This window comes from Magnolia sinica, chromosome 14 (assembly GCF_029962835.1).
Source record: "Magnolia sinica isolate HGM2019 chromosome 14, MsV1, whole genome shotgun sequence".
In the NCBI taxonomy this organism is placed as follows: domain Eukaryota; kingdom Viridiplantae; phylum Streptophyta; class Magnoliopsida; order Magnoliales; family Magnoliaceae; genus Magnolia; species Magnolia sinica.
In genome coordinates, this window is record NC_080586.1 from 42,590,400 (window position 1) to 42,605,820 (window position 15,421).

Sequence of the window (15,421 nt, forward strand, 5' to 3'; positions counted from 1 at the left end):
AATATTTGTTGTTGCTTCGACTAGTCGAAGAGCACTCTAGACCAGTCGAAGACCCGATCTTCTCACTTATAAATAGTGCACGAATCTCAGAAGAAATTATCGAATTAATTAAAGTATTCAAGCCAATCTTCATCGAACTTCTGAGAGATAATTCTGTGCTCCATCTAAGCTAAGTGTGCTTATTTAATATTCTCTTTCCTTAGCTTTATTTTAATTGATTTTGTTTCTGCTATTCCAATCCGATTTGATAAGAGGATTTATTATTCCCTTTCTTTGGAATCAAAATCAATTAAGGCAAGCCCTATTTGGTTTAACTTAAAATCTATTAGAATTAGAACCATTGTAATCAAGTACTGGACATTGAACTTGGACATTCAATCATCTACTCTGATTTGGTTCTACCGGGCTGCTACAACGAAGGAGATATTCAGGTATTTTACATATTGTAAATTCCTTTCTATTATTTTGGTTTCTTTCAAGATTTGCCAGAAAAATCTTGTTATATTGGTTATCTGAGGAAAGCCAGGAAAACTCAGAAGTGGGGTTTTTTAATTGTGTAAGCCCACATACAAAGACACAATTGTAAGGGTTTTGGGTGAACCTGGGAAAACCTATTTTTTAGTGAACGCTAATATCCCCTGCGTGAGGATATTAGGAGTGGAGTAGCTTTTTGTGTGGCTGTTGTTTAACAGTTGGTGAACACACAGGCGAACCACTATAAACCCTTGTGTTTGATTGATTTATTCTTCTAATTTTTAATTATTCTTTTGTGGGATGTATGTATGGTGGTGAATGTTGTAATTATTTAATTCAAGCTTTGTGAGAATGTTGTAATAGCTTAGAATTTATTTTCTGCTATTCCTTTATAGCTTGATTTTCAATTTCATTTGAAAGTTGTTCCAGCAAGGTTGCCCTGCCATTTTTATGGTGTATGGCTGTCCCTAGAACAATACATTTTTAATTACAAGTTATTTCAATTCAGTTTATATTTATTATTGTTTTCCTCTTCGGTTTGAGACTTGATACAAAGATCTTTCTAGAAATAAGGTTGTCCTACCATAAACTCTGTTTTTGGTGTAAGGTTGTCCTTAGAACAACGTTTGTATCAACCTCTCAAGATCTGAATTTTGAGGTTATTTTAATTTACTGCATTGTGATTTACTTTGGCTATCATTTTCTTTTTATTTCCGTTGTTATAAGTTTTATTTGGCATTGTCCTATTCACCCCCCCTCTAGGACATATAGATTGGCCTTTTCAGAGATGCCTCTTGAAATGCTGGGGTTGTAAGACAATCATTAATTGGGTGTACATCACTCTATAAAATTCCACATACAATTCCGACGGCTGCTTTGGGCTGAGTTAATTCATTCCTAGATTCTAAGTCCTCAATTTTTTGTGTGAGAATTGTCAATCATACATTAATATCATCCTCCTCCTTGATTACTTGTATTCCTATCTCTCTTGGCACTTCCTTGGGAGTACTAGCTTGGTTTAATGTGTCCCACGATTGAGCGTTTTTAGCTAGCATGTCAAAGTAATCCCATGCATCCTTTGGTTTCTTATCAATGAAATTGCCATTACACATCATCTGTATGAATTAGTGCATGTTTGGATTGAATCCATCATTGAAAAGATCAATTGTTTGCCAAGTTTCATAACCATGGTGTGGGCAAGCGAGAAGTAAGTCTTTGAACCATTCCTAACATTCAAAGAAGGTCTCATTATTTTTCTTTGAGAAGTTCATTATTTTCCATCTAAGAGCGTTGGTTTTATGAGCTGAGAATAATTTTTTGAGAAACTCTTGGCTCATCTTTACCCATGTACCAATGGATCTAGGCCTTAATGAATGAAACCATGATTTGGCCTTTTCTTTTAGAGAGAATGGAAATAATTTAAGGCCAATTGTATCAGAAGGAACATCATTAAAATATATGGTTGTAACAATCTGTTAGACCCATAACCAAGTATCTATTCCATTTTGTTAGGTCCTGCGGTCCTTCTGGTCGAATTCCGACGACCCATGACCTGTAAGTAGCATTTACAATCATCCCTAAGTTCCGCCCTATAAACCTGAACTGATTCAACCCGAAACCTAACTCATTGCGACTGCATCGTCGCCGTGGTTCCAACGCCGCATCCCGTGCGCCAATCCGAGGTATAGATCAAAAATGTACCCCGTGCAATATTTAGACTGTTAATCATAATGTGGGACCCACCTTATTGCTTGTGCATGTTTTCCTAGATGGGTGACCTCACCCTAGTTTCATCATTACATATAGCTACCTAGCCTACCTATGATAGCTACCTAGCCTATTACCTATAGCCCTAGCTTAGCAATCTCATTATGGGTTTTCTTTCCAGGAGCCGAGAATGGGGTACTACGGAGGCTGTCGGCACCGGATTCAGCGATCGGAAATTTTGTGAGCCCAGTTTCGAAGTTTGGGGTGTCATAGGAGTGTTAGGGAGGCGACAGTCAGTGTGGAGTATATTTGACCCCGATGATTTTTCAGAGAGGAATTGTACTAATATGTGGACTTGATATGAGGACTATCATGATTGCATTGCATATTGCATATGGCATTTGGCTATATAAGCCCCGCATCGCATAGCCCTAGTATGACTGATAGCATTCATGCTTGGTGTAGCATAGCCTTGGGATGGCTGATGGCACTCTTGCCTTGTATTGCATAGCCTTGGTATGGCTGATGGCATTCCTGCCTTGTATTGCATAATCTTGTTACGGCTGGTGGTATTCATGGTCTTGCCAGCATATTCTGCATACTCTGATATTACATACTTGGCACTTGTCCTGCACACACTTTACATTACCCTCTAAGCTTTTTATAAGCTTATACATAATTGATGCATGCAGGTGACGCTAGACAGTAGCTGAGCACGAGCAAGAGCGTGCCACAGAGCTTTTAGAGTTTTATTATAGCCATTGTATCTTTCCCTTTATGCGCCTTGTATTGTAAAAGTTTTTATTCTTAGTGGATTTTGTGATAATGTTCCTATGGTTATTATTTATGGGTTATGATCTTGGTTATGTTGATTATGAAATATACTTATGTTATAGAAATCTTCCTTGTAGGATCCCAGGATCGGAACCTAGTATATAGGCACCAGGAGCAGAGAATGGGGTACTAAGGAGGTTGCCGGCGCCGGATTTGGCAATTGGGAATTTTGTGAGCCCGGTTTCCAAGTTTGGGGCTTGACACAATCTCTTCAAATTCTTTAATATGAATATATGAATTTTCTAAATCAAGTCCATGGAACTTATGAAGTAATTGGTTTATCTGAGGTTTGAAGTTCATGTTTCCTATATTGATTGGGAAAATTATGTAGGAAGGTGAATTTGTTCTCACCGGTTGTAAATAATCTCGTAAAGTTCAAACCGATGGAACCTAATGCACTTCATTCTCATCATGCACCTTCCTAATAGGTGGTGTGTAATGCATAGGATCTTCATCAACCCGATGTTCTTGAGCCATGTTCTCAGATGATATTTCAAAAATATTTGAGGATTTTCTAACTTGTCAATGGATTTTTTAACCAAAGCCCCTTCTCTCAAAGGTCTTAAAGTATGGTTCCTTACCCACGTGGGCATGAACTACAACAAATTTTAATTCTATTTTCTAATTCTTACAGCAAGTATGGAAAGCAAGTAGGGGGAAGCAATTACCAGAAGAGAAGAACTATAATTGAAGATCTTACTAAAACAAAACTATGTTAGCAATGTTAGAAGAAGAAAGAAGAAGGAAAGAAAACAATTAAAGATGAATCCTAAAAACTAAATCTGAAAACTGAAAAATCCTAAAAACCCTAATTTAAAAAAAATTTAGAAAATAAGAAAAATCTTAACCTAATTCTAATACTAATTAATCTCAGAAAAACATAGTCGTAGTCCCCAACAACGGCACCAAAAACTTATTCATAACCCCAAGTGTAGGGTCGTGGTGTAGTAATAACTCAGTGAGACTGAGGTCGAATCCACAGGGAATAATCTTGTACATATTCTGAAAATATCTAGAATTAGAAGAAGATCTAAATTAGAAATTTGGAATAAAGGAGAGTAATTGTGAATGATATTGATTGAAATTATCAATTGAAAGGTGGGAACTAGGGTGCCAAGGATCCAATTGTAGATATTAAGATGCTACATTACTTGATTAAGGAAATACAACAAGAATTAGAGTCCTATCTTATCTAGTTGAAAGAAGAGATGATCAAATCTCTAAACTTCTTATTGAACTAGTCCTCAATGGAGGAGAATTGTGAAGATTGGAAGGGATTCCGTCACCCAACCATGCCCAAGGGATGATGGTGAACAACAGGATTTACCAATCCCACAATCTCAAATAGGAAAAGAAGATATTCAAAGCTATCGCAGCTTTATTGTAATTTGAGTCACAACAAACCATAGAAAATTGAAAATATTCCTTAAAATCAAACTAGAAATCAATGAAGTTCAATAAGAACATGAATTAAAGCAAAGTAAACATGCCAATCACACTACAAGCTTCACCTCTTAGCCCTAGCTAAGAGATTTAGTTAACCATAGACATTATTAAACAAAAATCTCTTTAACAAAGTATAAAAACAAACTAAGTAAGAAGAAGAAAACTCTTTACAATGGCTCTCAACCCTTTTTGCTCCAATCCTTAAACCTTAAAAGATGCTCTGGAGCACCTAGGAACTCCTACTTATAGTTGGGTGTTCACAACCCCAAGTGTAGGATCGCGATCTAGTAATAGCTCGATGAGACCGAGGTTGAATCCACAAGGACTAAACTTATACGTATTCTGAAAATAATTAGAATTAGAACTAGAATAAGATCTAAACCTAAATTCTGAATAATTGGAAGGGTAATTATGAATAAAGTTGATTTAAAACTTGTGAATTTAAAAGTGGTAACTAGGGTGCCAAGGAACCACTTGTAGCTATCAAGATGTTGCCTTACTTGATTCAAGGAACACAATTGGAATTGGAGTCCTATCCTATACAATTGGAAGATGAGATAATCAAATTTCTGAACATTCATTGACCTAATTCTCAATGGATGGGGATTGTGAGGATTGGAAGGGATTCCATCACCCTACCATGCCCAAGAGACGATGGTGAATAATAGGATTTACCAATTTCATAATCACAAAATAGGAAAAGAAGATATCCAAAGCTATCACAGTATCTATTGTAATTCGAGTCACAATAAATCATAGAAAACTTAAAATATTCCTTTAATATCAAACTAGAAATCAATGAGGTCCATCAAGAACAAGAATCAAAGCAAGAAAATCATCCAAACACGTTACCTCTTAGCCATAGCTAAGAACTTTAGCCAACCATAAACATGATTGGATCTAAAACCTTAAAAGAAAGCATTAAAAATAGACTATGAAAGAAGAAAAATTCTTGGGAGGCTCCTCCACCCTTTGACTCTGCTCCTTGAAACCTTAGATATCCTTAGAAGTCCTTAGGAAACCCATATTTATAGCCTTGTCTACATGGACTCGCAAAACCGCCTCAAATTTACGCAGCCGCATAAATTCTGCGTAATTCTTCGATGTCATCGAACAACCTTTAATGCTATCGAAGAATGTATCCAATTTGTCTAGCAACTAAACTTGATTTTCCTATAATTCTTCGATGTCATTTAAATATATTAGATGTCAACGAAGACTGGCTTCGATGTCATCGAACAACCTTCGATGACATGGAAGCTGAGATTCTGTGAATTTCTGCACTTCCTTCTCCACTTGGTTTTCTTGAATCTTGGGGTCTTGAAATCTTCAATCTTGGTCTCCAAAGATCCATTCTTTACCTTGCTAATTCTTGAGCATCAAATCCATGCTTTTAACATTCTTTTCAATCTAAGCTCTTAGATTCACCTTGCAATACAAACATGTATAAAATATACCAGTAAGCATTATCATGTTCATAAAACCAAGATATCAATGGGAGAAAATATGCAATATTTGACACTCAACACACACCCCAACCAGCATTTTGCTAGTCCCTAGCAAAACATGCGTGACATAATCATCAATTCTCAATGTTCAAACCTTTTTCAGAAAATAATCTTTTATGGAAACAAGTATGAATGAGCGTAATTCAAAGAGGCAAAAATGAAAATTTGAAAACCTAGAGCCGAACCAAACGAGCAATCAATCAAGTAGGTTCTTCATTAATTACTTAAGAGCATGAGTTCATATATCAAGTTTTTCTAACGTGCTCAATGAATTCTAACTTATTTTCATAAAAACACTATCATTTCATAACGTTAAACATGCTCATCACTTCAAGACTAATCGAATAATCACATGCTGATTCTAAACTTATCCCCCTTTCCTTCTTTTTTCAGTTTTTGATTTTATATCGACGATCTCTTTTTATTCATTTTAGACTTTACATTCTTTACATTCTTTTCATTCTTTTCAAATTTTTCATTTTTTTTTTTGGTCTTTTTCATCATACATGACCTTTTTGTCGATCTTACTATTTTTTAACTGGTTCTTTCGTCTTTTAAGGTGGACAAAATTCTCCAGACTCGATTCTTAATATCTATCAATGATTTACATACTAACAATCAGAAATTCTAGCATTATTCATAAAAAGCAAATTGAATGTATCCTATGATTTAGATCAACATGATATTCAAACTTCTTCCTAATCAATTAAATGTGAGAACTTAGATGATAGTCTACTCGGTTGATCAAACTCCAACAATTCAATATTCAATCTATATCTTATTATTCATACTCAAGGCATTCTTAAATATACAAACTACTGCTTTCCAAACAGGTTTTTACTAGAAAAATTGAAAATTTTTAACAATTTTTGCTTAGAGACTAAGAAAAGACTTATTAGTTTACCTAATCCACACCCCCACCTAAAATCTACATTGTCCTCAATGTAAAAGATATAAGCATTTAATGCACATGAGGTAATGAAAAAGAAAGTAGTGAGGGAAAGATAGTACCTGAAGAAGGAAGATTTGAGGCTTTTCCAAGGAACTCAACATGAAGATGCGGAAGCACAAATAGTAAACAAATGGAAAGAAAACTATCATAATCCTAAATTATATGAAAGCAATAAACCTAAACTAGTAAAGCAAGGGAAAGTTACTCAGTCATGCAGCAAGGTTCCTCCTCCGGCCAGTATCTTGATAAATTCCTTAGTAGATTTCTCAACAAAATCATCCAAAAGCTCTTTTTGCAATAAGCTTAGATGCCCTGGAGCATGGATTTTCAGAGAAATTTATGGACCTCAGCAAAAAATCGTCGTTGAATCACCTGAGGTATCCAAAGTATATATGATACACCTATGATAGACAAATTTTCAAAGTTAGTATACCATGGTGAATCAGAGACTATAAGTAAATGAAATTCAGAAAAATTCCCAGTAAGTGGCGTAGTCTTAACACATTCCGAAGTTTCAGACTTCAGTTCGATTTTTAGCTCCTCCTCCTTTGATGGTAAACATTCAGGATCTGTGAAATGAGGTTCTTCAGAATAAGAGTCCCCTCGGTCAATAACAACTACCAAGGTATTGTCTCGCAAGGCAATCACTATGTCTTGTATTATGGCATCATTAGAATCTACAAAGTATGCCAAGAAATTTTCCTGAGAGTGGAAAGATTTAGTTGAGAGGGGATCATTTTCCACGTTGAGATTTGTGATGATATGCCCAAAGATTCCTTCGTCTTCTCTTCGAATAAAGGGAAACATGTTCTCTTTCTCTTCATCTTGGTGAGAGTCAATCATCACTAGATGCATCTTGCCTTGCCTTGCATAAACAAATTATGAATAAATAGGTGAAGATTCAAGGATAAGACTGGGTTCCTTGATACTAATCAGTAGAGGCTTTGTATTATCAAGAGATGATTGTTCACATGATGGCCTCCGTTGGGTAGTTTCAAATATCAAAATCATATCAAGTGAGTCGCCCCTCTCCCTAATCAAATCATCATTTAAATCAAGGGAGTGGGCCGAGCACACCTCAAAGAATCATGCAGTTTATTTGGAAGGAACTCATCCTCCACATTTAAATCAAACGTGTCAGATGGGTGGAGTAGATCATTATGGTTGACAACTTCCTATACCTCGTGATCATTTACCCGAACCATAATTGAAATTAATTCCATGAAATTTTGGGCTGTAAATTTATGATTATCATCCTAATTATCATCATTGTCTAATTCAGTATAGTTCACAAGTGATTTGAGATCAGTTTCCTCACACTGTATTTCTAGGTTGGGTTGAGGCTCGAATAAACTAGCATCTTCCTCCTTATTGAGATCAAGTGTATCATGTCGGTGGAGTCTGTCAGGATCATTATATTTGAAATATACCCATGTCTCTTGATCATTCCTTTGGACAGTCATCGAGATAAACTCTTCAGGAAATTGAACCGTGTGCTCATTAACAAAATCCAACTCCTCATTCTCAATTTCAATATTCTCCTTACTCACAAAGGGTGCACTTATCTCCTACATAGCTTTTGGAACTTCTTGTATCGCTTGGAGTGTGCTTTGCTGGGTGAACTCTTGAGTGTGTGTGAAATTTTGAAGTGAATTCTCTTGGATTGTTTCTGTTTGGATCTCAAATGTAGGGAATCCAAGAGAATAGTCACTATAATCGATTGTTGGTTCATCTCTCCAATTTTGATGTTTCCACTGATCATAGTCATATGGGTCATATGTGGGAGAGTTTGGTGGTTGTTGGTATGCGTTGTCACCCATAAGATAATCATGAAATGTTTTCTTATTGCCTGATGGGTGATATTTATTTTCTCACTCCAATAATCACATGTTGTTTTCTTAATCCATGGAGTGTAATTATTCTCCTGCATATGATCACGCATAGATTTCTTAACCGGTGGAATATCATGGTCTGATTGGTTCTCGATAATGCTTTCAGAAAAAATTTGAGACACGGGTTGTTTCCAAACATAAGTATCTAACACTTCTTCACAGAACATCTCATTTTCTAGAAATAGATTAGTATACTTATGTGCCCACTCTTACCACCCTTGCATGTTCATAGTGAAACCTTAATTCTTAATCTATTCCTAAAAAAATTTCTACAATAATATGGAAAGTAGAGGGAAGAAGTTACCAGAAGAGAAGAACTAGAATTGAAAATCCTATAAAATCAAAATAGTCAAACTATTTTAACAATGTTTGAGAAAGAAAGAAGAATAAGATGAATCCAAAAAAACAAAATCTAAAAACTGAAAAATCCTAAAAACCCTAATCTTAGCCTAATTCTAATACTACTTAATTTCATAAAAGCATAGCCACAGTCCCCGGTAATGGCACCAAAAACTTGTTTACAACCCCGAGTGTAGGGTCCCGATGTAGTAATAACTCAGTGAGACCGAGGTCAAATCCATAGGGACTAAACTTGTATGTATTCTGAAAATAATTAGAATTAGAATACGATCTAAACCTAAATTCTGAATAATTAGAAGAGTAATTGTGAATAAATTTTATTTAAAACTTGTGCATTTAAATGTGGGAAATAGGGTGCCAAGGATGCAATTGTAGCTATCAAGATGTTGCCTTGCTTAATTCAAGGAACACAATTGGAATTGGAGTCATATCCTATACAATTAGAAGATGAGATAATCAAATCTCTGAACATTCATTGACCTAATTCTCAATGGATGGGGATTGTGAGGATTGGAAGGGATTCCATCACCCTACCATGCCCAAGAGACGATGGTGAACAACAGGATTTACCAATTTCACAATCACAAAACAGGAAAAGAAGATATCCAAAGCTATCACATCATCTATTGTAATTTGAGTCACAATAAATTATAAAAAACTGAAAATATTCTTTAATATTGAACTAGAAATCAATGAGGTTCATTAAGAACAAGAATCAAAGCAAGCAAATCATCCAAGCACGCTACAAGCTTCATCTCTTGCCCTAGTTAAGAGGCTTATCCAACCATAGACATGATTGGATCTAAAACCTTAAAAGAAAACATTAAAAATAAACTAGGAAAGAAAAAAAAAAAACTCTTGGGAGGCTCCTCCACCCTTTAGCTCTGCTCCTTGAAACCCTATATATCTTAGAAGTCGTTAGAAAACCCATATTTATAGCCTTGTCCACATAGATTCACAATACCGCCTCAAATTTATGCACTTCGCATAAATTCTACGTAATTCTTTGATGTCATCGAACAACCTTTGATGTCATCAAAGAATGTATCCAATTTCTCCAGCAACTAAACTTGATTTTCCTATAATTCTTTGATGTCATTTAACAATGTTCGATGTTATCAAAGACTGGCTTCGATGTCATCAAACAACCTTCTATGACATGGACGCTCAAATTCTGTGAATTTCTGCACGAATTTCCGCACTAATTTCTGCACTTCCTTCCTTCTCCACTTGGTTTTCTTGAATATTGGGATCTTGAAATCTTCAATCTTGGTCTCCAAAGATCCATTCTTTGCCTTGGTGATTCTTGAGCATCAAATTCATGCTTTTAACATTCTTTTGAATCCAAGCTCTTAGATTCACCTTGCAACACAAATATGTATAAAATATACCATTAAGCATTATCATGTTCATAAAACTAAGAAATAAATGGAGAAAAATATGCAATATTTAACACTCAATATTGGGGAACTCCAACTTTTGTACCGAGTTGAAAATGTCCGAAAACCACATCAAATTTACACAGTCCATGCAAAATCTGTGTAATCTCCAACTAATCGAACCAGAACTCAGGCTAGTTAAAGGAACAATTCAACTAGTCGAATTTTGTGCGAATTTAAAAGATAATGTTGCTAGAGTTCGAGCTGAATTTTCTCGGGCTAGTTGAATTTCACTTGAATTTTTAGGATTCCTTTTATTCACTTCAAGTCTTCGATTCTTTTCATTCCTTACTTGGTTTCCTAGGATCTTTGGCATTTGAATTCTTCCATCTTAGTCTCGTAAGATCCATCCCTTGCCTTGGTGATTCATAAGCATTAAATCCATGATTTTAACATTCATTTCATTTCAAACTCTCAGATTTACCTTACAACACATACATGTATAAAATAAACCATTAAGCATTATCATGTTCATAAAACTAAGATATAAATAGGGGAAAATATGTAATATTTGACACTCAACACAGTTCAATCCTGGTACACAGGATCAGTCAGAGGCATGGACATGTCCTCTTAATCAAACTTCTCAACAAATGGCTTGAGACGATGTCCATTCACTTTGAAAACATTGTCATTTGTCATATTCTTTATCTCGATGGCCCCATGAGGATATACATTAGTAACAATGAAAGGGTCGGTCCATCGAAGTTTTTCAAGAAAAAGATGTAATCGAGAATTATAAAGAAGAACTTCTTGACTGGTTATGAATGATTTTCGAAGGATGTTCTTGTCATGGAATACCTTCATCATGTCTTTGTAAATTCTCGAGTCCTCATAAGCATCGTTCTAGATTTTCTCAAGTTTATTTAGTTAGAGCTTGCGCAATGAGCCAGTATTATCCAAGTTAAAGTTTAGATTTTTGATAGCCCAGTAGGCTCTATGCTAAAGCTCCACAGGCAAGTAGCAGGCTTTCCCATAGACGAGTCTAAAGGGAGACATTCCAATGGGGGTCTTAAAAGCTATACAGTAAGCCCATATAGCATCGGTCAAATGGATTAACCAATCCTTATAGTCAAGGTTAACTGTTTTTTCCATAATTTGTTTAATTTCCCTGTTTGGAAATCTCAGCTTGCCCGCTTATCTGTTGTGGTATGGAGTGCTCACTTTATAAGAGATGTCATATTTCTTCATTAAGTTCTCAAATGGCATATTACAAAAGTGTGAACCTCTATTACTAATGATGGTCCGAGGTGTTCCGAACCGGGAAAGAATATTTTCTTTTAAGAATCGAATGACCGTTTTATGATCCTTATTCCGACAAGGGATCGCTTCGACCCAATTAGTGACATAATCTATAGCTAACAAAATGTAAATATTCCTAAAGGATTGGATCCCATGAAATTGATGCCCCAGTAATCAAATATTTCAATGATAAGAATGGGGTTCAGAGGCATCATATTTTAATGGGACAACCCTCTCAATTTCTAACAACACTCATAATCTTTACAAAACACATGAGTATCTCTAAACATCGTGGGCCAGTAAAAGCCGCACTGCAGGATTTTGGTCATGGTCTTTTTAGCAGAAAAGTGACCACCACAGGCCTGAGAATGATAAAAGGAGATAACACTCTGATGTTTGTTGTCTGGCACACATCTCCTTAAAATTTGGTCCAGGCAATATTTAAACAAATAAGGATCATCCCAGAAAAATTTACATACCTCAATGAAGAATATTTTCTTATCTTGCGCAGTCCAATATGTTGGCGTGAAACCTGTAGCAAGATAATTTATAATGTCAGCAAAGCAAGGTAGTTGGGAGAATTTAAACAATTGTTCATCCGGGAACATATCGTTTATTAGTGTCGGCTTAAGGGAATTATGAAGGTCAAGTTGAGATAGTCGGCCACTACGTTTTTTACTCCTTTTTTGTCTCATATTTCAATATTAAATTCCTAGAGTAAGAGGATCCATCTTATTAGGTAGGGCTTGGCATCAGTCTTAGAAAGAAGATACTTTAGCACCACATGGTCCGTGTAGATGATGATCTCAGATCAATCAGGTAGGACCTAACTTTGTCGAAAGCAAACACTACAGCTAAGAGTTCCTTCTCCGTAGTTGAGTAGTTCACTTGGGCATAATTTAGAGTTCTACTTGCATAGTAAATAATGTAGAGCTTCTTTTCTTTTCTCTGGCTTGACACCGCCCCAATAGCATAGTTAGATGCATCCCACATAATCTCAAAAGGGATGCTCCAATTGGGTGGCTGCATGATAGTTGCGGTAGTTAATATGCCCTTGAGCTTAGTGAAAGCTTCTTGGCATTGTTCAGTCTACTCGTATGATACATCCTTTTGAAGTAGATTACATAAAGGATGAGGGAGATGATTAAAGTCCTTTTATGAATCGTCTATAGAATCCTGTGTGTCCTAGGAAGGATCGCATGTCACGTACACTCTTAGGTGGAGGTAGGTTACAGATAAGAATAATTTTTACCCTGTCTACCTCAATTCCTTTGGACAAAATTATGTGTTCAAGCACAATTCCGTTAAGAACCATGAAATGACATTTCTCCCAATTTAGAACCAAATTCTTTTCCTCGCATTACTTCAACACACATTTAAGATTTTCCAAACACTCGCTGAAGGATGGACCCAAGACAGAGAAGTCGTTCATGAAGATTTCTAAATATTGTCCCACCATGTTAGAAAAAATACTCAACATACATTGTTGAAAAGTGGTGGGGACATTACATAGTATAAATGGCATCCTTTGGTAAGAAAAGGTGCCAAAGGGACATGTGAATGTTGTCTTCTCTTGTTCTTCAAGGGCTATCTTTATCTGATTGTAGCCTGAATATCCATCAAGGAAGCAATAGTAAGAGTGACTAGCTAGCCTTTCTAAAATTTGATCAATGAAGGGCAAAAGAAAGTGGTCCTTCCATGTGACAATATTCAACTTCATGTAGCCAATGCACATTCTCCAACCAATAGTAACTTTATATGACACGAGTTCATTGTCGGCATTGGATACGATGGCGATTCCGGACTTCTTAGGAACTACTTGAGTTGGACTCACTCACTGACTGTCGGATATAGGGTATATGATACCCACATCCAACAACTTAATTACCTCAGCATTAACTACTTCTTTCATATTTGGATTGAGTCGACGTTGTGGTTGTCAGGAGGTTTTCACATTATCCTCAAGTGAATGTGGTGAGTACAAATCAAAGGGTCAATTCCCTTGAGGTCCGTAATCGACCATCCAAGAGCTCTTTTATGCTCAATGAAAGTGGAAATGAGCACACTCTCTTGTTCTTTCTCAAGGTGGGAAGAGATCACCATCGGGTATGTCTCATCTCGACCTAAATAAACATATTTAAGATCAATGGGCAAAAGTTTTAAGACAAGGTTCAGTGCTTTAAGGTTAGAAGGTAGAGGCACTACATTGATTTGGGGTAATTTTTCAAATTGTGACCTCCACCAGTTAACTTCAAGTACTAGTGTAGCATCAAGCAAGGTATCCATCTCCCTAATATGTCATCATCTAAATCAGGGGAATGGGCCAAGCATGTCTCTATAGTATTAGATATATAGTCAGGAGTGTTATGTCTTTCATGAAAGAATCGATCATGTCAATGTCGTGGGTATCGTCATCATCCTCTGACTATTTGTTCATGTTAAAAAAGTTGTTGAGCTCCAATATCATATTTCTGAAAGATAAATTCTGTAAATGCTATATTGTAAATCTAGCACCCAGGTTTGTCAAATTTTGTTGTGTCAAATCATTTAGAATTTGTATCATGTTTTGATGAGATGATTAGATCAACTTCGTGCATTTTAAAGTTGTCCAAGTCTTCATCAAACTTCTCTATATATTCAAGTTGAAGAAGCATTGTCAAAGTTCAAGATTTCAAGCTCAAGTTCAAGTATAATCTCCAAGTTTAGTACTTTAAAGACTCAAGAACTCAAGTCTTTACTCAAGCTCAAATTAAAGATTTGAAGACAAGCTTCAAGTATTTCAAGTGTGTGCATTTGCAGAGTAAACAGTGTTTCAATTGTTTAAACTCATAAACAAGGTATGGATGACCTTAAATTGACCATAGGTTAGGTCACATTCATTGCATATGCTATGTGGGTCATTTCATATGTTTATAGGTCATTTCCTCGACCAGTCCTAGTTTTTGTTCGACTAGTCCAAGCTCGGGCTTAACCAGTACAAGAGTGTCTTGACTAGTCCAAGGTTTGTTGTGAATTTTTAAAAATTTTGTTGGACCCTCGACCAGTTGTGGAGACTGCTCAACCAGTCAAGTGAACAATGCTCGACCAGTTATGCAGGCTCGACTCAAAGTCCAGCAAGGTTTTTTGGTTCCACTCGATCAGTCGAGCAAGCCACTCAATCAGTCGAGTAACAACCTTATCTTATCGCGATAGAAATTTTGAAATTTAGTTGGTCCTTCGACCAGTCGAATCAACCCTTATAGCAGTTGAGTGAATAGTGAAAGTGCCCTGTTTTGTCAATTAGCGTGTGCGTTGAGTTAGCTATACAGAAGAGCCCCATAGGAAGATTGATCAAGCGTCTGTCTCAAATGGATGTGTGCCAGAACTCGCCACACATAAATCTTAGCCTCATATCTCATATCCCAAAACACCAGGTAATTAAAATCCTTAAAATTGAATAGATCACCCTAAGGAATTATGGTTAGAAAACTTTTTCCAAACTCAGAAAAATCTTTATGTTTTTTGCCTTTGTCGATTTATCGACAAGTGGTTCGATGAAATTGAACCTTATTGTCGATGTCCTCGAAG

At 36.1% G+C, this 15,421-nt stretch overlaps 1 non-coding gene across 1 annotated transcript; it reads left to right on the forward strand.

Annotated features, from left to right (window-relative positions):
• The first annotated feature begins 1,656 nt into the window (after positions 1–1,656).
• Positions 1,657–1,763, forward strand: LOC131226434 (small nucleolar RNA R71). Its single transcript, XR_009161819.1, has one exon. It is a non-coding gene; the product is annotated as a small nucleolar RNA R71 (small nucleolar RNA).
• The last annotated feature ends 13,658 nt before the right edge of the window (positions 1,764–15,421 follow it).